Source organism: Petaurus breviceps, unplaced genomic scaffold (genome assembly GCF_028583685.1).
Source record: "Petaurus breviceps papuanus isolate PSGF00001 unplaced genomic scaffold, PetGlider_PUasm1.0 98, whole genome shotgun sequence".
NCBI classification, from domain to species: Eukaryota; Metazoa; Chordata; class Mammalia; order Diprotodontia; family Petauridae; genus Petaurus; species Petaurus breviceps.
This window is the reverse complement of record NW_027187460.1, coordinates 53,151,070-53,176,256: the sequence shown is the minus strand read 5'-3', so window position 1 is coordinate 53,176,256 and position 25,187 is coordinate 53,151,070. Positions and strand designations below refer to the sequence as shown.

Genomic DNA, 25,187 nt, shown 5'->3' with positions numbered 1-25,187 from the left:
AACTTCAAATTTTTATAGTTTATTGACTTTGATTTTGGTCAAATAACAATTTAAAGATTATAAATTGCAGAGAAGCTGCCAACCTGATTTTGTAGATGTTTCCTCAACTGGCAATTTCCTATGCTAATGAAATTACAGGTCCAAACCATTCCTAATTACATATCACTATGTAATAAACATTTAGCCAAACTGAATTTATTTTCTTTTTGAGGTCTTGGGAACTTTAATGTAAAACATAGCCATTTGCTGATTCCCAGTCTTATATATGACATACACTTTAGTTGATGGGAGGTAGAAGGGAGTGGCAAATGACTACAAATATATAGCATTGTAAATTTAGGGACTTCTTGGTGACTCAGGGGGGTAGAGTGCCAGACCTAGAGTCAGGAAAACAAGTTCAAATATAGCTTCACACACTTACTAAATGTGTGACCCTTGACAAGTCATTTAACAGTTTGCCTCAGTTTCCTCATCTGCAAAATGAGCTAGAAAAAGAAATGTCAAACCACTCTATTATCTGCCAAGAAAAGCTCCAAATGGGGTCACGAAGAGTCAGACAGGACTGATCAATAACAAATTGTAAGTTTTGCCAAGCTCTTTACATATATTGTCTCATTTGGGCCTCACAAAAGCACTCTAAAATTAGAGTCTAGAAGTATTTTAATACGTACTTGATTAATAAGGCAGCTGAAGCTCATAGAGAATTGTTAACTAAACTAGGTTCACAAAGCTAGTAAATGTCAAATGAAGAATTTGAACTCAGGTCTCACTAACTCTCAAGCTCAGCACTCTATAGACATTACCCAATTTTATCTTTGCTTTTGGTCAACACTAACCAAGCAGCAGGACTGTTTAATGTCAGCATTAAACAGATTGACTGTAAAGAGACTCAGAGAGCTATATGATCATAATTTCTGAAGGTCTCAAATCTGCTATCAAATTCTTTATTAAGGCGGCCGCCATGAAAACTACCAATGCCTCTCTAGTTAATCCATTTTTAATCAGATAGGCCTGCCTTCTACTGCAGTAATGAACTAACTGCCTTTTATTGTTTAAAAAAAAAAAGTAACCTGCCTGGTGAAGTAGCAAGAACCAGATGTAGTTGATTTAAAGACTGAGCTGGGAAGAAAAGTCAAATATACAATGTGTGATTAATAAGGAGGACCTCTTTCATCTTATCTATAAACATTCCTCTGCAGATGTATAGCTGTGAAATCCATCCTGATAGGCCGCATCAGCTGAGCCCAGAAAAAATTTACAACAAATTTGACTGTGTGTCCATATTCCCTGCTGATTTTGAAACCATGTTTATAGAAAATGCCAGCTACCTAATAGTTAAATATTTTATGCACCTCTCAGATTTGAGCCTTAACCTTTGAGACCAGGAATCATAACGCCTGCCAGGGTTATCAAGCGGAGGACTCTCAAACCATATCCATAACCTAAGAAGGTCATGGTTTAGTAACTCATAATTTGGTCATGGACAAAGTAAGTGTCAAGACCTCCTTTTATCTATTCATTTTTTTTAGTTCATTCAGTTTTTACTGTATTAGAACTTTAAGATACAAGGTAGACAGGAGAACAGCTTTTAGGCCATGTAACCAAATCACAGCTAAAAGGGACTAAGGACATGGAGTCATGCCAACAAGAGGTGAAAGAAGGTTAGGGAGTGGTTTGGACACAGTCCGCTCACTGCACTTTGGCCACTGCCTCCTCTCTTGGGACCCTTGAGAACCTCTAGTTATTAACCACATTGTGCTCTTACAATGTAGACTCTCAGCCAAGTTTTCTCCCGTTCCCATTCTATTTATCACGAACGATTGTGACATACACCGTGTAGTAAAAGAGACTAGATTCCCAAGCAGGCTGCCCAGATTTGTTCTGAGAGACAGAGACCACTGAGCATAATACACTGCTATTAGACCCCCACAGATATAATCTAGAACTCAGCACCTAATTATATCTGGCATAGAGAAAACATTTAATAAATAGCTGTTGAACTAAATTAAATGGAGGAGTATGAAATATGAAAGGCATACTAAAAACAAAGAAAAAAGGTTTTAACAAGAGAAATGTTTTTTTTTTTTTTCCTACAGGACAAGACATTGGTTGATTCCTTGGTAAATGCAATGTTTCCATTTAAAGTGAAAGTTCTTAAAATCCATGATTTGATTTAACTTTAAATATAAAAATACTTCTATTGAACTCAACACATAACAAATATCTTTAAAGGCCTTTGTATACTAGGCACACACAGCAATATGACACTCAAATTCTGTCCATTTACTATCTATGTGACCTTGGGTAAGACACAACCTCTCTCTGGGCCTCAGATTACTCATCTGTAATTTGAGTGGGCTGGATTAGATGCCCTCTCAGGTCCTTTTTCAGATGGAAATCAATGATGATGAACAGGTTTAGGGGGATGAAGGCATAAACATGTATTACTAAGAAATACAGGAGAGTGAAATAAATACAAAAATATTAAAAAAACCAGACAGGGGTCTGGAAGGAATTTGAAAAGAGAAAGATCAGGTAGGGGAAGGGGAATATTATATTAGGAAAGGTTTCATAGTACAGGTGATATTAGAGTTGGGCCTCAGAGGAAAGGGAAGGATTTAAATAGCCAGAGATGCGGGAGGGGTGGCGCAATATTCCAGACAAGGAAGATACTGTGAGTGAAGTCATTGAGAAAAGAAAAGGTTCAATAATAATGAGGAATAGTTTGAGTAGAAAATAGAGAACATAAAGGGCAATGGGAGAAATCTGGCTACAGCTTGATTTAGAGAATCTTGAATCATGCCAAAATCAGGGGATCTGAATTTATTTCTTAAGCAATAAAGGGACACTGAAAGTCAGTGAGAATAGTTGTACATTAGGAAGATTATTTGGGTGCCAACTATGGATTGGATAGGGAAGGGCTGGAGACAGAGGAAATGGTTAGGAAGTTAATATAATAGTTTAGGCAAGGTACAAAATAGAATATAAGCTTCTTGAACTAGGGAATTCTTTGTAATCGTAATCCTAGCACCTAGCACATCACCTGGCAAAACAGTCATCCCTGTTCATCCTTTGTTCTAGAAGAGGAACAATGACATTATGTGTCTTGACTTGCCCTTGAATTAGATTTAAGTAAGGCAGAGCTTCACAAAATCATCAGCCCTATTCTCTCCTCCAGTCTTCAAAATTCAGTGGCAAACAAAAGTCAAGAAAACTGGCCATGACCTGGGATGCAGTGGGTGACCTCGACCTTTCTAAATTAAGATCTTTCTCAGGCCTCAGTTTGTCAGCCCATTCAATAACTAGGGACTAATAGTTATTGATTATTTGGGGTGTGGGGTGGGTAGAAAGAATGGGGCAGACATAAGTAATATTGTTGAAAAAGCAGAGCTTCTCAGTGTATTATTTGTAGAGGGTGAGGATGAGGAGAGAGGAATCAAAGATGATTTAATTCCTATTTTAAGCCTGAATGGGTGAGGGATTTTGGTGCCATCAACATAGAGAAGTTAGAAAGAAAAAGAAATGTGTTACTGCTGTCAACTTTGAGGTGTCAGTGAGACCTCCACATGGAGAGAATCTATCTATCAGGCAATTTTAGATATTTCTAGTATGCTAGATGATCTTGTCTATTATCAACTTATTTTCATTTATAGAGTTGCTAGTTGGTGCATTGTGAAGAGTGCAGGACTTGGAGTCATGAAGACCTGAGTTTAAATTCTACCTCAGATGCTTACTAACTAGCTGTGTGACCAAACCATGAAAAATTCACTTAACCTCTCTAGGCCTCAGCTTCTTATCTGTAAAATGGAGGTAATGACGGCATGTATCTCAGATGATTTGGTGGGATTATCTAATGAGAGAATATATATAAGGTACTTTATACAACTTACATTACTATATAAGTGCTAGCTATTATTATTAAAGCAGTGTGGTTGCCAATGATAGAAGCCTTCTTGTACGTTCAATCCTACTTCTCCCTTTTCTTCTATGCTATGTCATTTAAGCTATCAAGAGCTTTTGGGAGTAAAGCCTCTGATTTAATCTCTCTTGGTCATCTTTCTGTCACCTGCAGATTAGTAAGGATGCCATACAAGTAACCAGTAAAAATGCTGAAAAGCAAAAGCCAGAAATCTTTAGGGTGTTCTGTCAGAGACCTTCCTCTAGGTTGGCATTTGTCACTACTTTTGAATATCTGGTGGTTCCAAACAGCTAACTTCCTGATCTTCATAGTGACAGCAACTAAAGACAGTGGAGTGGATGAGTTTCCCAAGGGAGAGAATATATAGGGGAAAGAGGGATAAGGATAACATTAAGGACTCCCAAAGTTAAGGAATGGGAGGATAAAAAGTCAGCAAAAGAGGAGAGGAATGGAGAAGAAGAAAGAGAAACATAAGTGAAATGTTGAGGAAACTAAGGGCAAGGAACCATCAAGAAGGAAGGGATGGATAGCAGGGTCAAATATTTCAAAGAAGTAGAGGAGGATGAACACAGAAAAAATCAATTGGAATAATGGAGAAGATGAGAATCACCAGTTTCAAAGTTGGTAGAGAGGGGAGCGGCTAGGTGGCACAGTGAATAAAGCACTAGCCCTGGAGTCAGGAGGACCTGAGTTCAAATCCGGCCTCAGACACTTAACACAAAAACTAGCCATGTGACCTTGGGTAAGTTACTTAACCCCACTTGCCCTCCAAAAAGAAAAAAAAAATAAAACAAAACAAAGTTGTTAGGGATATGTCAGTAAAGAGTAGGAGAGACTTTCAGATCAAAACTGCATGTCATAACAGGGTCAATGTAAGGATTTTTCTGGACAAAGAGAACCCAAGCATTTTTATATTTATAGAAGATAACAATAAAGAGTGAGAGATGTGTAACAAAAAAATTATTTTTGATGGAATGAGATCACAAAACAGATGGGATGAAATGGGATTGAGGTTATGAGTAGATGAGTTCACTTTGTCAACGCCTATGCTATTGGAATTCAGTGAATACAAAAATGATAAAAGTTGATACAAGGTTTCTCTGTCTGTCTCTCTCATGCACACTACACACACACACACACACACACAATGCACACACACATGCACACACACGCATGCATTCACAAGACACACACTGATTGCCTTATGGGGCTGTAGAACTTCAAAATAGATTTACCTTTGCTATCTCATTTGACCCATGATGCAGGTTAATAACAAGTATTTATAAAGCATCATCTCTGACACATTCAGGGTTCATAGAAAGAGAAAGAAGCAGATATCAAGAGATAATTATTATTACTTCCAAAATCTCAGAATTTACATAATTTGTATCCTGATCCATAATGGGATTCAGATAACTTTTAGCATGTTGGATTTGTTTCTTTACTCCTATGTTCCTCAGAGCAGTTGAAACAGTTGAAGAGTTCAATTAAATTAATTACTAGCCAACTTAAAATTAAATAAAGGTTGAGAAATTAAGGATTAAGTAATTGATAAGTTCTTTAAATGAATTCATTAAAATGTCTTTCCTGACATAACAAAGATGATATGGCTCATCTACCATGTCTGTCTTTTAAGTTCTTGAACTTGAAAATTAGCAAATGTAGCCTATTATGAAATTTTACATATATGTTTCAATGATGTTTATTAACAGTTGATAGATGACATAGTATAGTCAAAGAGTTGACCTTGGTGCGTTTATAACTAATATTAGTTCCATTTTTTTAATTTTTAAAATTCACACACTCACTCTTTAGTGCATGGTAAGTTGAAGATAGGTTTCCTTCTGGTCCTGAAGTGTTTTGCTATTTCATGTCTACATACAAATGCTTTCTGTGAGTCCAACATTTAAATTCACTAAATACTTGTTTAAGACCTACTATGTAAAAGACATAGCATCTACCTCAGAGGGGTATTGTGAAGATCAAATGAAAGTATGAAAGAGACAGGATGGTATGGATTGAATGATGGTCTTAGATTCAAAAAGACTTGTATTTCATTCTTGTCTCAGATACTTTCATCTATGTGATCATGGGCAAGTCACTTAACCTCTTTCAGACTTGATTTCTTCATCTGCAAAATGGAGATACAGCTAGGTGCTAATTAGTGAAAATAATGAATCTCCTGAAGTGGTTGCATTATTTAAATTCACAGTGCATATTTCCACTGGGCTGGAAACATCATATTTTACATAATTATAACTTTAAATTGTGTGAATTTGAATACATGCAACTATTTCAGAGTATTGTTATTTACAGTAATTAACACAGTTGCAATAATAGCACATACTTTACATTAGACCTTTCATTACATTACACCATAGCTAACTTTTATTTAGACCATATTATGTCTAAATGAAATATGCATAAATAGCTTTGTAAACAATGACCTATACAAATTACAGCAATCAGCAATAGTAATACTAGCAGTACTAGTATTACTAGTTGCTAGAGGAGATACAAAGAAGGTAAGAGAGTTTCTATCATCAGGAGATTTAAAATCTACTAAGAAAGAAAAAAATATGTACACAGATAAAAAAGTATTCAAAAGAAAATATAAATGCATGTGACAGGTCCTAATGAAATGCTTTGCATGAACCAGAGGAGAAATTATTTCAAGTTAGAGGGAAATAAAGGCAAAATATGAAACACATATTGTGGAAGCTGGGCCTTGAAGGATGGGTTAAATTTTAAGCACATGCAATTTCAAATCAAAGGGATTTGGTAGTAAGGAAGAAGAAGGGAAGGGGATTACATGTGTAGTGAGTGTGAACAAATAAATTGAGAGAATGATAATAATTGATGACATGGATATAGCTCTTCAAAATCTTTTCAGGTGAAGAGAAAAAATGTGGTATGGTGGACAGAGTTTTAAATTTAGAGTTAGATCCTAGGTTTAAATCCCAACTCAGATTCTTAAAATCTGTGTGACCTCTCACCTGGTTTTATAAAGGCAGATGTTGGGTTCATCATGGTTTTGATGACTAAGTGCTCAAAAGCTATATTCCTATGACCTGGAGACAGGAATTAAACCTAGGCCCAACTAACTCCAAGTACAGGGCTTTATCTGCTATATCTTGCTATTGCTGTGATAGGAAAGGGCAGGGCCAATTTGGTTTTGTCTTTGTATCACCAGCACCTAGCACAGTACTTTGTGTTGCTTATTACTTACAGTTCATAAAAATACCAGTGGCAACACATTTTCATTTTACATCTTAAATAGGGAATCCTAGTTTGAACCTTCCCTCTTCCCTCCAGTTCTATACTAGCAATATAGAAGAGTAATTTATAGAAGTATTTTAGATTATTTTATATATATATATATATATATATATATATATATATATATATAAATTATAGAAGTAATTTAGACTTTTAGAGAGTTGCCTTGGGCACATAAAGATTAAGTTACTTGCCCAGCTACACACAGTCACTATGTGTCAGATGTATGATTTTAAACTATGCATGCTCTGATAACAAGGTTGAACCTCTAAGAACTCAAGAAATAATGCCTGGATTGAACTGCATAGACAGGAGCCCAGGGGTCAAGAGTCATAGAGTATCTGAAGGAAAGTAACATGGGATGAAATTGAAAGTGTAGGTTGGAACAGATTTTGGAGGACCCTTGCAAAGGGCGTTGAATATCCGGCACAAGAGAATAGTTGGATGGATAGATAGATAAATATAAACAAAAATAGATACACACATCACGCATATATCTGCACATATATATGTGCATGAGTGAATGAATACACATGCATACATATATGTATGTGTATACATGCATATTTATATGTATAGACATGTTTATAATATATACTTTTATGTATACACATATATAATAGCATTGTACTACAGCTTTAAGAGTTATCTCATAATCCATCTTATAGAACCAAGGACATCATTTTCTAAATATTATTTAGGAAAATAAAGTTTAAACCCTATAAAAATTCACAAGGGTACTGCTCTTTTTCGAATATGGTGTGGATTAAGGGGACCCACACTGCATGGTACATATGGTATTACTCAGTTATGCCAAAACAACCATGAAATAAAAGTAGAGGGACAACTGTGGGAGAACAATAAAAAAGGTCAGAATCATACAAAATATCGAAAAAGAAGATTATGGTTTCGTCTAATATAACTGTTCCATAAATCAGCAGCCATGTTGGAAAGATCAATTTATCTAGATTTAAGGGCTTGAAAAAATCATGGATCAGGCCAAATATCTAATTTGAGTGTATTTCTACTGCCAATTTCTTATTACATGGGTACTTTTACCAAGTGAAAAAGAACTGTGTGTATAAATTTTATGCAATGTATCTATTTAACAAGAACTGAAATGGTTCCCAACCTGGTGTACGTGATGCTGAGCCATGTTCGTTTTGGGTCTAGAAGGCTGCTTGTTATGGTTAGAGAGAAGGAGTCCATCAGAATTACAAAACTGGAAGAGACCTTATAGTGTCTTAACATTTTTTTGTCATGGATCCCTTTGGCAATCTGGTGAAGCCCAAGGACTTACTTTTCTGAATAATGTTTTTGCATGTATAACATAGAATACATGGGATTACAAAGGAAACTAGTTCTATTGAAATACAATTAGGAAAATTAAGTAATAAAAACAAGTTCACAGACCCCAGGTTAAGAAGCACTTCCCTTAGAGAAATGGAAAAATCCATGAACACACACAGAGGCAGGAGGGAAGGGCAGGATAAGACTGAAGAACAGCTATTAGTTTAGTTTGACTGGGCAACTAGGGGGCACAGTAGATAAAGTTCCAGGTCTGGAATCAGGAACAATCATCTGCCTGAGTTCAAATCTGACTCCAGACACTTACTAGCTATGTGAACCTAGGCAAATCACCTAACCCTGTTTGCCTCACTATCCTCATTTGTAAAATGAGGTGGAGAAAGAAATAGCAAAAATAAAACAATGTCTTTGCCAAGAAAACGCCAAATAAGGTGGCAATGAGTTACAGAAAACTGAACAATAACAACACAGTTTGGTTGGATTGCTTAGCACATGGGAACTATGTGAAATAAGGCCAGATGATAGATGGGAGACACCTGGGGAAAGTAGCAGATGAAAACGGTATTTTACCAAAAGTCTTGTCTCATTTTAAGCCTGCATTCCTATGACTCTCCACAAGCCCTAGACCAAGCAGTTCATGGATAGATTTTAGGAGATCCTTGGACTAGGATGAGGAAAACAAATCTGCATTTCCATTAATCTCTAACTGGAAATTAGCATTTCTTTCAATTACAATATGTTTTAAAACCACATTATCCTGAGGTGTCCATAGCCTTTACCAGACTCTCAAAGGCATGTATATGTAAAAATACATCAAGAGCCATTACTCTAGAACTACCAATACAGGATAAGGTTTCTACCTCCACATGGACCCATTCACTCTCCTGAGTGTCTTTATGTGATATCAATTGGTACTGACTCAAATTTAAAGTGTGTGAGAAGAGTTGGATTAAATTATTTTTAAATACATAAACATATATAGTACACATATGAGCAGCCAGGTGGTTCAGTGGATAAGGAACCAGACCTAGAGTGAGGAGGACTTGAGTTCAAATCTGATTTCAGACACTTACAAGATGTGACCCTGGGCAAATCACTTAACCCTCCCTATATGCCTCAGTTTCCTCATGTAAATGAACTAGAAAGGGAAATGGCAAATCACTCCAGTATTTTTGCCACAAAAATTCCAAACGGGGTCAATTGAAAATGACTCAATAACAATACAATTCATATATGTGTGTGTATACACACACATATATACGTACACAAATCCAATATTTTTTTTTTCATTTTAGAAATTTATAGGGGAGGAAGTGGGAAAGTGTGTCCCTGGAAGTCAGTCAACAGAAGTTCTAGTCTTAACTCTTGTCACTTTAGACAAATCACTTAATCTCTCTGGGTCTCAATTTCTTCAACTATAAATAGAGTCATATCAGATGATCTCCAAAATCCCCTTCAGGTGTGATTTCAAAACTTCCTTCCAATATTAGCAACTTTGAGATACTTCCCTTTCACCTACTTTACTACAGAAATATTCTCTAAATGATCATATCCCTAAGTAACATTCATGAAATAATTTCTCCCAAAAAACTCAAATTCAGAAATATTGAGAGATTGCTTGAGTGCTTGTGTCCAGTTAAGTTTGGAAGAGATAAGTCAGTCATGTCTACTAGAGAGCCATTGGAGTCATGAAGGCCTAGGTTCAAGGTCTACCTCTGACTCCCACTCACCAGGGTAATGTCACATGATCTGAAAACAAGTCAAAAGCTTCCACCAAAGTAAGTAATTGACAAGTATTTAGGGCTGCCAAAACCATGGTAACAAATATGTATAGGAAAGGAAAACAAATCTCTACCCTGTTTATCTCCAAAACTGTAGGTCTCATTCTGCATCTTCAATCCATCACTTTTTAGTTAGGGGATGGGTAGTATAGCATAAATTAACAGTCCTCTGGAATCATGGTTGGTCATTATTCAGAGAAGTTAATTCTTTTAAATTTGTTCTCTTTACCATATTGTTGCTAGTGGATAAATGGTGATATAGTGGATAAATGGTGATATAGTGGGCAGAGCACTTGGACCTAGAGTCAGGAAAAGCTGAGTTCAATCCAGCCTCAAGCATTTATTAACTGTGTGACCCTGGGTAAGTCACTTAATCTCTGTATGCTTCAGTGTTCTCATAAGTAAAATGAGGATAATAATAGCACTTCCAAAGGTTGTTGTAAGGACAATATAAAAATATTTAAGTGTTTTGTGTAATAATAATTATAATACCTAGCATTTATATAGCACATATTATATGCTAGACATTGTGCTAAGCTCTTTACAAATATCGCCTCATTTAATTGTCACATTAATCCTCTGGGGTAAGTGTTATAATTTTACCCTTTTTTACAACTGAAAAAGCTGAAGCAGAGGTTAAGTGACTTGCCAAAGGTCACACAGCTAGTAAGATTCTGAGCTTGGATTTTAACTCAGGTTTTACTGACTCCAGACCCAGAGCTCTATCCATGGTACCATCTAACCATGCTATAATTTGCTGTTTACAAACTTTAAGGTGATATGTAAATGCTGTTTATTATTAATATTTCATTTATTAATAATTATTAGCAGTAGTTTATGCTCATCTCACTCTGCATTATGGACACTAAGAACACCTCTTTCCATGATGCCCATTGGCTCCCCATTGATTTTCTCATAAATGCTTTTACCACATACTCATGTATTTCGACTTTTTAAAAATTTAAAAAAAAAGTTGAAATTAACTAGTACTTCTTTTCCTTTTTACAAAGAAGAGAATAAAAATAAGCTGATGCATAAGTCAACTTAAGACATGATTCTTTAAAATTATAGATAACTCTGGGATGACTGAGAAGTGAATCCTTAATTCCCAATCTTAATTTCTATTTAGTGACAGGAAAAAAAGGAATACCCATACTATAAATTCATGTATGCTGCTTTATCTTGAGATGCATTAAAGGAGAAAGCATTTAAGGAGTTAGAAATACATTTTCCTTTACTTTCATGCACTTCTAGTTTCTTGCTAATGTGGAAAATTCTTTAACCAACTATTTTTATCACAAAATACATTCTGGTTCATAAAAAAAAAGAAAAAACACCTCTCACATTTGAACTATAGACTACCCCAGCAGATAAAAGTGGAGTGGTAAATTGGTTGGGTAAGACTCTCCCCAGGAAAATTTTTTTTCAGGAAATTTCTTCTACAAAATAGAAATTTATCTTCTAGGACAAAACTGGAAATATACATAATAACTTAAAGTGATTTTTTAAGGAAGTTATTCTCAGTCTTAAATGTAGAAGGCATAGAGTACCTCTCTGGGTAACTCATAGAAAGACACTCACAGAAAAACAAATATTTGCTAAATTGGAATTGTGAATGGAATAATGGAGTGCTTGGGTTCTTTGATGATAGACTGAACTCCCATGTCAATGAACCACTGTGGCCTTGAGACCACAGGTTGCCCACCTCTATAACCAGACCATCAAAGCATCACAGCTAAACAAAATGTACTTAAGGTAGCCCAGAGATCTTAACTGTTTCACTTAGACCATACTGAGGTTAAAGCCAGGAGGAAAAAGGCATACAAATACATATGTGTGTATGTATGTATGTGTGTATATATTATATATTTATATATGCATATATATACAATTATAATTAAAACACTGTGTCATTAGAATAACCATTCCTGACCTCTGATAAGGGAGGGGTCTACAGGTATGGAATACGGCACATGCATCACCAATATCTTCATTTTTGCTTAATTTTTTTCTCCTTTTAAGTCATCCTACAAAAGGAATAGCTCTCTGAGAAGAGCAGGGGAAGGGAGGAATTTATAAATAAATGTGATATAAAACAGAAAGCATCAATAAAAAGGTGTAATTTAAAATTTTGAAAAAAAAAACAAAATTACCTAGGATGAGTGATCTCGACCCTTCCAACAACAACAAAAACAAAAGTCTTAACTACATGGATAAATGCCAGCATCTTTTTATTCCAAGCAGGTGCTTGGAGACAGAAAATGACAATGAGAATTTAAAAGTAAAGCCTTAACAGTTAGCAGGCTTAACATTTTTCAGGAGTAACTTCATAATAGAGAAACTTGCCATCGTTTTTCTCTGATATTACACATTGAATTGCCAGGTAATATAACCTTTAAAATGAAACATCATTCCAGCAAAGCCTCTCTCTTCAGGGTTCTGATTTTGGGCCATATTTCTCTTTTATGCAAACTGTGACCTTTATGTATGTTTCTTCCTCTCTAGGAATGAGGCCCCTCTATTCTCTGCACTCCTTTTCTACATTATTTCTTTATTTTTCCTATAGATGGTCTTTCTACTAATTCAGCTGCATCTGCTTTCAGTAATACTCATTGAAATTGTTAAGGACTTTTTTTTTTGTTTCAGCAATATGGCCTTAGTGGAATGTACAATAAGTTTGTAACATTTGCAGACATAAAACTGTCAGAAAAGTCAACATTATTGTATAACAAACATTCCAAAGGATTATATATTAGTACTATCTAAATTTGCCTCCCCCAAATCGCCTAAACAATGTCTCTTGAATAGTTTTCATTCAGAACACTGAATCCACAGACTAGGAGCAGTTAGGAGAAAAAGAGGAATTCAAAGCCCAGTAGGTAAAGGAAAATGACTTCTGACACATATTATAAATGAAATTAAATCCACCTTTTTACCCTCTCACTTTGATCAAAGACACTATAGGCTCTTGGCATTGTTTCTTCTGGTACAAAGGAGATGGTACATCTCCCAGTGATGCTTGTTTGTCTTGGAGAGCTGTAGCAAAGGAACCTAATTTTCATAACAAAGGAATATTCTCATAAGTAAACACATTGGCCTGGAACTTCAATGAATAATTCTTAAATTGCTTACTGCCAGTACTCTCCCTGTCCACTGGGAAACAAAACAACAACAAAACCCAAACGAGAAAAATAGATCAATAAAAACAAATAAACAAGCAAGCAAACAGACTGACAAAAACAGTGAGTAGACTGATGAAATCACAGGAACAAAGAGGTAACTAAAGTGGCAGGTAGCCTGCTTCAGGAGAAAGACCTGAAGGATCTGGGTTCAAGTTCTTTCTCTGTCACTATCCATATTACCCCCTTTGCCTTTGTTTCTTTATCTGTAGAAAGAGGGGTTGGATCACAGGACTTTAATATCCCTAGTGGCTCTAACATCTTCTTGTGGAGATGGTTACATGTTAGTCATGTAATAAATGTTATGAACTCATTTGTTCACTGATGTAATAAAGGGGATTCCTGAAAAGTTATAAGTGACCCCTAATTCCTGCCAACTCTGTGATTCTGGGGCATCCAAAAAGCCTTGAGGACCATGCATTGGCTCTTGTTCTGGTAAGGGAGGGAGGAAATAAGCACTTATCAAGCACTTACTATATACCAGGCACCCTGCTAAATGTTTTACAAATATGAAAAGACCTAAATTTTGCTTCTAACCCTTGACCAAAAATGTAATTTGATTCAAAAAGCATTTATCACGCACCTATGTTCCGAGATACAAAACCAAAATGAAAACTTGTTCCTCCCCTCAAGGAGTCTGTTGGAAAAATATAGTAGTGGAAAAGATTGTTATTAGCTTTTCTTTTCTTTAGCTTTTCTAAATGGTATCAGAAATCATTCTCTATCAATTATCTAAAGTTTACAAATGATTTAATTTGGCAAGTATGAATAGAGTACTTAGAACCTTTCAGAATATAATATAAGCATATGTTAGTGAGCTAGATATTAGTAAATTGTGCTACAACTCCTGTTGGACATTGTTTATTGCCTTCAATGATATTTTTCTCTGAAAACAACTTGTATTATCATTAATAACAAAATTAATAAATTAAAAAACAAAATACAATTTGAAAATGCATCTTCCTATGCCATCAGAACTAAATCAGCTAATCAAACAACACACATTTATTAGATACTTAGCCTATTGCCAGGCACTATACTAAATACTAAGAATACAAAGAAAGGAAAAACAATCCCTGCCCGCAGGAAGCATACATTCTTATTTTAAATGTACTCACTTACTTTGTGAATATCAAATTTAATGATGCTAGAGTTATTTAATGTATTATACCATTACCATTACCATTACCCTCTCAAGTAAACCCAAGTGTCAAGTAATCACTTATTTGAATGATTAGACATGTATAGGTATAGGGGGTGCTCAGGAGGATTAGTACCTCTAAGGGCTTGCTGAGCCCTTTTCAGGGCTGCTCATTCACCTCTGATATTCACCTGATTCGCCCAACTCTCACATGTGGCTCCAAGAAGTTATAGCATGAACAGTGGTCACACACCAGTAAATTGTCTTGGCAGGCAGGCTAAACCAGTTTGAGGGTAATCAACAGACTTCAAACCCATTGGTGAGTCAGGGGGGTGTCTACCCCAAGCATGTGAAAATTTTCCCTGGTGGAATGGGCAGATGAGAACAATTTGTTCCAACAGTCATGAAGATGATGGAAGCAGACATCAAAGATGCCAAGATCACCCATTGCATGCCAGGTTATTGTCAGTTGTTTTGACTTTTCCCCTGTCTTTGGACTTCAATGCTTCAGGAAGAGAGAGTGAGACTGAGGACTTTGCACAATTCTGCCTCACTTACATCCAATTCACAGGCAAGTCAAGACATCCCCCATGATGTCATTGGTCCTCTTCAAAAATGAAGACAAATAACAGCAAGGCATGTATGATAGGCTGCTCATTTTCATAGAGTATACTAAGGACATTTATCAGGACAAAATTTCAGACATAGTCCAGTACAATCTTGTAATAGCAAGCAAAGACATACTTTGTTGCTTGTTTCAGCTATTCAAGTGCCTTTGAGCCTCACCTTTGATTGCGTCAAGTCTTTGTTGGAAACAGCATACATTTGTGTTGCCCTTAATAAACCTAAGGTAATTTGGAGATCTTTCTTGCCCTTAATAGGCCTAACTTCATCACATGGTGCCTATGGTGGGCAGAGCTTGCTGAAAGAGAGGAACAGGAAGGGCAGAACAGGAAGGAGCAGAGCAGATAAAAGCTTAAGCATGAGTTGGGATCAAGCAGAACTGAGAGGGAGAATGTTGTGGTGTTGGCACTCTGTCCATCTGTTCTGTCTGTTACTTTGTCAGACAGAAGCATTCTGTCTGTTGATTTGTGTGACTTTGTCAGATAGAAGCACTCGCCTGCTGATTTGTGTTAGTGTTACTTTGTCAGAAGAAGCACTCTATTGATTTGTGTTGATTTCACAGACAGAAAGTGAATTGAGATGATAGTGCTGGCAATGTGTGTAAATATTGTTGTAGCCCTCTTGAGTTCTATTTTCCTAGAAAAAGAAACTGTGACGAGCTTGGAGTGGAGCAGTCCCCTAAGCTGCAATATGTAACAGAAGCAGAGATCTGCCTAACTGTGAATCCAGGCAAGAGCTGGGAGAGTGGAAGAGGAGTCATGGGGTTTGGAAGCCAGCCTAGAGTCAAGATGAAAGAGAACTTTATTTGAGCACTCTGTTTTGACTGGTGAGATTGTGACTTACTGAATGATATGTTTTGTCTAAGACTATGTGGACACATTAGTAATAAGTTATTATGTTATGTTCTTGTGAATGTTGTGCTTTAGTTTCTTGAATGTTTTGCTTAAGTTTATTGCTGAATAAATAGAGAGTTCACTATAGTATGCTATTAGATCTCTAAAGTTATTCACAGCATAGTCCTCAGGAGAGCTGCTCATGATTGGCTTTATAAATCTTTGCACAAAACTTGGTCATTTCAAAATAAGTATCATGTAACTCATCCAGTTTTTTCATTTATTCATTCATCTCTTCATTCATTCAACAATGATTAAACTGGCCAACTTCCTAGGGGCTGGGGAGAAATTCAGTTAGACAAGACGTGAGCTCTGTCCTCATTAGTTTATATTCTACTAGGGGAGATAATAATTTTTAAAAAGACAACTATGATATTCAATAGTAAAGGTTGTTAACAGTTGGAGACCTTGTAACTCCTCTATTGAAGAAGTTTTAATGACTCACTATTGCCTCAAGGCTTCAACGTAAAAAATGCTCTGCTTAAAGCCCTTGGCAATCGGGCTCCAACTTTTTTTTTCCTAGGCTGATTTCTCATTCCTCCTTCTCAAAAACTCTGTGGTCCAGTCAGAGCTTCCTATTTACCATTCCTTGAACTCAATTCAATCTCTGTCCCTGTGACTTTTTATGTTTCTTTTCCCTCTCCCCCCAAAGTCTGGAATGCTCCTCTTCCTCCTCACTTGTACCTTTCAGGAGCTATATAGACAGATAGATAGGTAGATAGATAGGTAGATATATATATATATAGATAGATAGATAGGTAGATAGATAGGTAGAAAGTAACATTAAAAAAAACTATACTAGTAAAGTAGCTTGTGTTCATATAAGGACAAGAGGCTGTTGCCAGTAGCTATTACTTGATACCAGGGGCTCCCTACCTCTCCAAAGTATATCAGGATTATAGATGTTTGAGCTGGACAGAATATCAGAGTTTATATAGTTCAATTCCCCCCATTTAGATTTGAGAAAATAGGCTCAGAAGGGTTAAATGACTTGTTTTTGGTCTACTAGTGGCAGAGCTAGGATTTGACCCAAGGTCCTTGGTCTCTAAATCCAAAATATTCCAAGTACCTTTCCAGTCTAGGCTCTCAGGAGCCCAAACAAACCTGAATTTCCTCAGTCCCATGAGTCCTACACAATACAAGGTGTTTGGTTTGTTTTTTTTTTCTGTGACCTTTATTCAAGTAGAATGGGCCTGGAATAGCCTCCTTCTTTTGAGATTACTTACTGGTGAATTTGAGCTTGCTAACTGGATAGCTGAAGCCCTGATCTTCATTAAGGTTATTGGTCCTACGTAGAACAGTAGATAAATGCCAGGCCTGGAGTCAGGAAAACTCATCATTCTGAGTTCAAATTCACCCTCAAATACTTACTAATTGTGACCCTGGATAAGTCACTGGAGCCTGTTTGCCTCAGTTTCCTCATTTATAAAATAAGCTGGAAAAAAAATGGCAAACCATTCCAGTGTCTTTGCCCAAAAAAAAAACAAAAACCCACAGAGGGCTGGACACAACTGAAGAACTGAACAGCAACAACATGAAAGTATTCTGAAGGGAATATGAAGCTTGTTTGTTCATCTATATAAAGCCACTTCATTTAGGCAGAAATGAAAATCATCATAGGCATAGACAGTACATGAACTTGGTGTGCTTGGGTATAACAGCACCTGGTCTACGCACCATGCATATTAATAGCTGTCACAGAGAAAATGTCAAAATCGACAAGAAGCCCAAGAGCCAGGTCATATGAGAAACACCTTTATTAGGTTTAAATTTGAGGCTGGGGAAGATGGAAGAAGAGCCCTTATCTGAAATTCAAGGATTCTTATACCAAAGTGAATATCCGTGTGAATTTGTTCAAGGAGAGGATAGTGAACGAGTGAGTTGATATTTGTTATTTAATTCCTTTAGCAAAATCCACACAATAGTTTTGCGTCTTCTCAGCTAGATATTAGAATCCCAGATTTGGAGCTTGAAGGTTCCTTGAAGGTCAACTAGGCCAATTCTCTCATTTTACAGAAAAAAAAAATCTGATGCTCAAATAAGTGACTTGTCCAAGGTCAAACAGGTTGTAAATGGTAAAGTTAGGGTTTAACCCATATACTTTTACTCCAAGTTCTGAAATCCTTATGAGTAGGAAAGATATTTTATATTTCTGTATTCTTGAGAGTACTCAGCAGGTGTTTAACAATGGTCTTCTAATTCCAAGTCCAATAAATCAACTGATAATTAGATACTGATCAACAAGTACTAGTAAAATAGTCTTTCCTGAGCCCATTATTCTAATTTAACTCATCTATCCCTTCTTAAGGAGTTTTAGGTCATCAGTCTTTTCAAAAAGACCTTAAGATGGTTCCACAGCACACCACACACAAGAGCTTTTCAGCAAAACCTGAAGAAGGTTTTTAGCCATGGAAAGATTTCAATCCAACAAAAGCTTCTGTAAAATCTGGCTAAATTGAATAATAATGGGACTCTTGAAAAAGCAATTATTGATAGGAATAAAATGATAATTCTCTTCTTGTGAAGCACAGACTCAGCTGATATCTATAACAAAATTCTGGATTTGTTAAGGTTTGTGTGTTCATTGAAGCATCTTTGTTCATTAAACCAGAGCTCTTAAAACTGCTGAGGAAAATTAGAGTGCTGAAGATTTTAGGTTACTGAACAAATTGAATGCTCTTTCCTTGCTATGTTTCTCACAGCTAATGTCATAGACACTGGCAGGAAGTCTACAGCTATTGGGAATCTTCAGACCGAAAAGAAGAAAATTAATGAGAGAAAAAGGATACAGAATAAAGAATGGACCAGGAAATATGGGGGCTTTATTTTATTCCTAATTCAAGATAAAGAAAACAACTCAAGACAAATCCTAATAATTTTCTATCAAACTCAATTTTATTCAACTAGAATAGAGGTGTTAATCACATAGACAGCACTCAATCCAACAAACATTTGAGGGGAAAATTCAGGGAAGAAGCAGCTTCACTGGGCATGGTAGGTCAAGCCTGTGGTATTTGATGCCAGGGGAAAGAAGGGCAGTAAGGCTGGTGGATTACTTGAGTCTGGGAGTTCTGAATTGTAACTGAGTATACTCACTAAGTTCAACACTAATATGGCAAGGCCTACTCAGGGAGCAGAGGGCCACAAAAGTGCCTATGGAGGAAAAAACTGACCCAAGGCAAAAAAATAAAGCAGTTCAAGTTTCTGGTCCAGTCAGTATTGGGATCAGGCCTATGAGTGTTCAGTGCCCTTCCAGCTTGGGCAAAATAGGAAGACCAGTGTCAAAAAACTTAAAAAGTATAATTTCAAAAACAAAAATCATAGAGGTCACTAAATATCTGCCCAGCAAAAAGACACTGGGCCTACATTCACTAGTTATTTCTACTAAATTTTTCTTTTTTAAAGAACTCATTTATTTATTTTTTGCTTTCAACATTCATTTCCATGAGATTTTGAGTTCTAAATTTTCTCCCCTTCCCCTCCTCCTTCCCCAAGATGGCATACAATCTGACATAGGTTCTACACACACAAAAATGAAATATTTATATAAATGTAGAAAATTTCTCAGGGTTACCTCAGATATTAAAAATGACAATCATATACTAAGCAACAAAAAATTAGACATCTTAAGGTATAGTGAATACAGGGCTAGACTTGGGGTTCAGGTTACCTGAAATCAAAACTCACCTACATGTGCGGCCATAATGAGTCACTTAAATTCTCTGAGCTTCAACTTTCACATCTGTAAAATATGGATAATAATACACACAAAATATCTATATTGATATATATGTCTCTGTGTTTATATGTATAGATAAGTATACAGATAGAGATATATTATAATATTTAATAGTCATAGCATCAGATTTTAAATCCACTCTGAAAATTTAAATTATGTCATTTAGAGGTCCCCCTCACCCAAGACTGTGGCTGCCTTAGAAGTTCAGAGAAAAGGAATCAAGGCAGACAATGCCAATGGAAAGGGATCCTGTTCTTTTCCTTATTAAATAGTTTCCACCTGTTAAAGTGTTATAATCCTATTGTCCAATTTAAGGTTTGAAAAATTAATTTTTCTCTTTCCACTGTCAAAATAGGGTATTTTCCTTGAGCCTCAGTATTTTCTGATAGACTGAAAAACAAAGAATATATCTACTACTGGGGTCTGAGTGACTGAAGGGCTGGAGGAGAATCCAGTTTACAATGATGAAGAGTTTAATTAACAAAAAAATGTTAAAAAGTCCTCCCACAAAAATTAGTCCTAGTTTATACAGGGTATTCCAAAAGTCTTAGTGGTGTTTTGAGCTATTAAAGCTTAATGTTCTTTGACCTGTCTTTATTTTAAGCAATTAAATAGTTTTAAGCTTATAGAGCTTGAAATTGTACTAAAACCTTTAGAATACCTGGTATAAACAAAATTTTCCAGTGTTCTTATAGAATATATGATCTACATGGTTAGTAAAAATGTCCCTGAGACTAGCACCCAACACAGAGGATGCCTTTTCCTCTAGTGAAAAAGTCAGCTGGTCATTTTTCTTTCCAAACTATTTCTGAACTTAGTGCCACTTCATTTGGCTACTTTAGGAATAGTGCCCTTAGTTCCTGCTTGAGAAAGTAAAGGGAAAGGATTAAGGTCTTTTTTTTTCTAGATACACTCTGACCTGCAAAAACCTACTCCGTTAACTCATAAAAAAGATTTCCAGTCTATTTGCCTTAATGGATTTAGGAAAAGTATTTTCCACATTAAAAGTCTAATTTGTCACAAGTGAGTGACAAATTTTACTGCAAGTAAAGGGTGCTTCTAGTAACCCATAAGATAAAGCTACAAGATCATGTTTATCTGGAAATTAATCTAAAATTTAAAAGTAAAATGTTTGCTCATAACAACATTTTACACAAAGAGGGCTTCATATCAACTCCTACTTTAAAAAACATCAGTATGTTCATACACAATCTGCTTTGGAGACTAAAAGAGGCTTAAAGGCAGTGTGGATCAATGGATGGAAAACTTCCATCAAAGCTAGGAAGACTTAAGTTCAGTTCCAGGCACTGACACATACTGGTTGTGGGACCCTAGACAAATCATTTAACTTCTCAGTGCCTTAGGCAGCTCTCTAAGACTACAACATGCATAGAGGGACTGCACTGGTAGAAAAAGTTTTCTTATCTAGGTGTTACCAGTGCTGATGAAGTTATAAGTGTAGTTATCCTTAACTGGACTAAGGGGTATAGAAGCATGAGTCTGGAGTCAAAGGAACTAGGTTCAAATTCAACCTCAGATACTTCTTTTATAAAGTGTCCCCTTGGGCACATCATTTCATTTGTCTGGGCCCCCATTTCCTCATCTGTAAAATGGGGACATTGAATTTAATGACTTCTGAGACTCCTTCCAGCTCTAAAATTGAAGTCCTATGATAACATGACCATTTTATGGTTCAAAGGTAAGGGAGATAAGTTAATCTTGTCCCTTTCTCTGACAAGGCTGCTAGGAATTCTAATGGTCATATCAATTCCACTCAACAGTCATTTAATAAGGTGCTGTACTGCCTTTGTGTTAGGGATATACATCACTGTACTTGGTGGGTACTCTCTTCAATGGTTAAGCTTAGTACCTACACATGTCTATTCATTCTCTTATCTTTGTCTTTCCATGTTGTTGTTTAGTTGTTCAATTGTGTCCAATTCTTCATGATCCCATGGACTACATACAGCACGCTGATGCAGTTCATAGGGGATTTCTTGGCAAAGATACTGGAGTGGTTTGCCATTTCCTTCTCCAGTGGATTAAGGTAAACAAAGGTTAAATGAATTGCTCAGGGTCACACAGTTAGTGTCTGAGGCCAGATTTGAACTCAGGAAGATGAGTGTTCCCGACTCCAGGCCTGGCACTCTATATACTGTGTCACCTAACTGCCCAGCTATGTTTAGAAAAGCTCGTGACACTCTCCAGATCTCTCTGAAAACCTGTGGACTTGATTGTGAGACACAGGAATCACTAGCACAGGGCCACCCAGCATGGCATGATCACATCAAAGAAGGTGCTATGCTCTATGAGCAAAGTAGAATTGTAGTAACTCAAAGGAAAGGTAAGATACTCAAATTTAGAGACATCTGCACTGTCGATGTTCCTGTGGACTGTTAGTGCCCAACCTGAGGTAGAGCCTTTTGAGCATATACTGGTCGGATCAGTCATAGTCAGACACCCTATACCCTGACCCCAACATAGTGATGTCATTGTGGTCCTCTTCGAGAATGAAAGACAACCACCACCAAGAAAAGCTCATTATCAGAAAATTGGCCAACAAGTTATGGATTTTTTTTTCATTCACAGCAACTCATGAAGACCATCTTTCCAGTGGATAGAGGGGTTCTAGCTTATGTCCATGAAACCTGAAGACGAGTGAAATCCAGGCCTTCGAAGGATTGAAGTATGGTCTCTGAATGATGCAGTATATGAATTCCAAATAAGAACAGAAAAGAATGACCATGAGTTCATAGGAAAGAGACATTACTATGGGTTGGGTTGGATAAGGTTTTGTAAAGGAGGCTAAAATTGAACTGAAACATGAAGAATGAAAAATTTTAGTTGGTTAAGTAGAGATGAATTCATGAAACATCCCAGGTAAGAGGGGTAAAGGGAGAGAGTTCAAAATGAACATTTTACATCCAGAAGACAATAAACATCTCAGTCTGGCTAGAGTGGGGGGTTCATGACAAAGGATGATAACAAATATAATTATTAGCACAAATTTAAGCTAGATTGTGGAGGGTCTTAAACACTAAGCCACAAAAATCAGACTTGATTTCAGTGAGAGGAGATGGGCTGTAGGCTTAGAGAACTGTCTGTGTTTTCACTGACCCACAAGATGTACCTCAAGTTTTAAGAACTTTTTACAAGAAATTTTCCTTTTAAAATATCAACATATGATTTATGGCACTTTGCATCTGGGAAATACAATATTTCCTTGCTTATTGAACTTTGGGTTTAAGAAATTTCCAATTTTGGAACATATTTTTTCCAACTGTTCCAGAAGATCAACTGCAAGTTTCATTTATCAGAATGCCTAGCGATCTTCAGCACTTATTGAAATGTCTAATGATCTTCAGCACTTAACTTCACAGCACAGCTCATCCTTGCATGTCCAAATAATTACAAGAATAACCCATTTATAGCATCTAATGAAGTGTGAGGGCAAACCTTAAATGATGCAGGAATCCACCCCAAATCTTGCCTTGCATAAATACAAAAAGAAAACATTTGTTTCATTTCACCAAATGCAGTTTTGCAAGGCTCTCTTCTATTTCCTTTGGAAAAAAAGAAATTCCAAATGTATAACAAAATGGGTCTTTTATGTATTATATTTTGTTTTTCATTCCAAAATAACTATGATAAACATCTTGGAAAGTCCTGTGACAACTTTTCAAAATGAACTGACTGAATCATATCCCCTGATACATTAATACATTGATATAAACATATCAGAAAAGCCACAGTATTCAGCAATGATTCAGATAAGTATGAAAGCTTTTTGATTACCTAAACAAAAGGTTGGAACTGAAATACATGTGTAAAAATCAACTAGATTTTTTTTCAAATATCTGCTTCCAATTTGAAATGAAACAAATATGGCTATCTCTCTCTGAGAGGAAGTTATTACATTTATACTGTGTACTAATCAAATAGAATAAGTTAAAATGGGAAATGTCAAAAAAATGACTAAGGAATTGAGTTTTTCCAATTGTCAGGTTAGGTTTCCTAAATCTCACTGGCTGCCTAGACTATCTATGGCAAATGAACCAAGACTCCTTGAGGCAAATTTCCAAGTCCAACTAGATTGCAAAGGCTGAAAGGATTTTATCCTCACATTGCCCAAGATGTCCCAAATGAAGAAATCGGGTGAGCTAGTCACCACTGACTCTGCCAATCATTTCATGCTTTCATCATCTCTCCATAGGCAAACGGACAGTTGATGAATTATCTAGTGAATTTTTGCAGTGTTGTTACTCAGCCTGAATAATTTGAGTCAAAACACTAGTGTCCATTCATAAGAGGTTTAAGATTGATTTCCATTTAACTTAATAAATGCTTATTAACTGTCTATGATGTTTTAAACAATGCAGTAAGCATGGGCAACACACACACACACACACACACACACACAGTCACACACACACACAGTGAAAACAGTCCCTGCTCTCAAGGAGCTTATGTTCTACTGGAAGGAGATTCCATATGCACAGATTAATCTATACAAATACAAAGTAATTGGGGAAGTCAAGATGGAAAGTACTAATAACTGGCGGAATCAGATATAACCTTTTAAAGATGGTGACATTAAGCTGAGCCCTGAAACAAGACAGCTGTGTCCAAAAGTATAGGTGAGGAGGGAGAGCCTTGTATGCATGGGAATGGTCTGCATAAAGGTTTGATTGCATGGATTTAAATTGAGTGTCCATATTGAGAGGACATTTCCTCAGCCTGTCCCTTCTGTTGGTTAAAAGGACTTACTCTCTTTGAGAAATATCAGGAAAGTAAGGGACAGATCATATGCATCTATACCTTAGTAGGTAAGTCTTAGAATACTCACTCTGGGGTTTGGGGACTTACCCAAGGTCACAGGGCTAAGAAAGTTCAAAGTATCTGAATCTTCATCTTCCTGGGCTCCTCTGGTCATTAAACATGAATCTCATACACTTTCATTTGTGTTCCCAGTGCTCAGAACAGTGCTTGGCACATAGTAGGCACTTAATAAATTCTTAGTGTAATGCATTGTATGATTTAAATTGTTTAAACTTCACGTATTCTAACAAGGAGGATTTGATGCACGAAGAAAGCATTCTTTCAAACTCTTCCATCTCCAAAGGGCTTCAAACCTCATATAAGACAAGCCTGCACTGAGCCTGCCTAATGCCTATCCTGTTATTAGAGATTTCGGGGGCATCTTAATCATTTAGGGTCAACCTTAAATGACTGCATGCAGAAAAGCCATTAGTACATCTAAAATAGCAGAAACTTTTAAGTTCAGTTAATTACCAGGTATATGTCTCTACACAACTAAACTGATT

At 36.4% G+C, this 25,187-nt stretch overlaps 1 protein-coding gene across 3 annotated transcripts in view; it reads right to left on the bottom strand.

Moving 5' to 3' along the window:
• Window positions 1–25,187, bottom strand: part of ANGPT1 (angiopoietin 1) — a 345,693-nt gene that overhangs the window by 169,159 nt on the left and 151,347 nt on the right. The window contains exon 2 of one of the 3 annotated variants that reach the window (XM_069080908.1): window positions 19,812–19,866. The exons of the other annotated variants lie outside the window; for them this stretch is intronic. The gene's annotated coding sequence lies outside the window, so the exon portion shown is untranslated. The remainder of the gene's footprint in view (window positions 1–19,811; window positions 19,867–25,187) is intronic. 3 annotated transcript variants of the gene reach the window in all.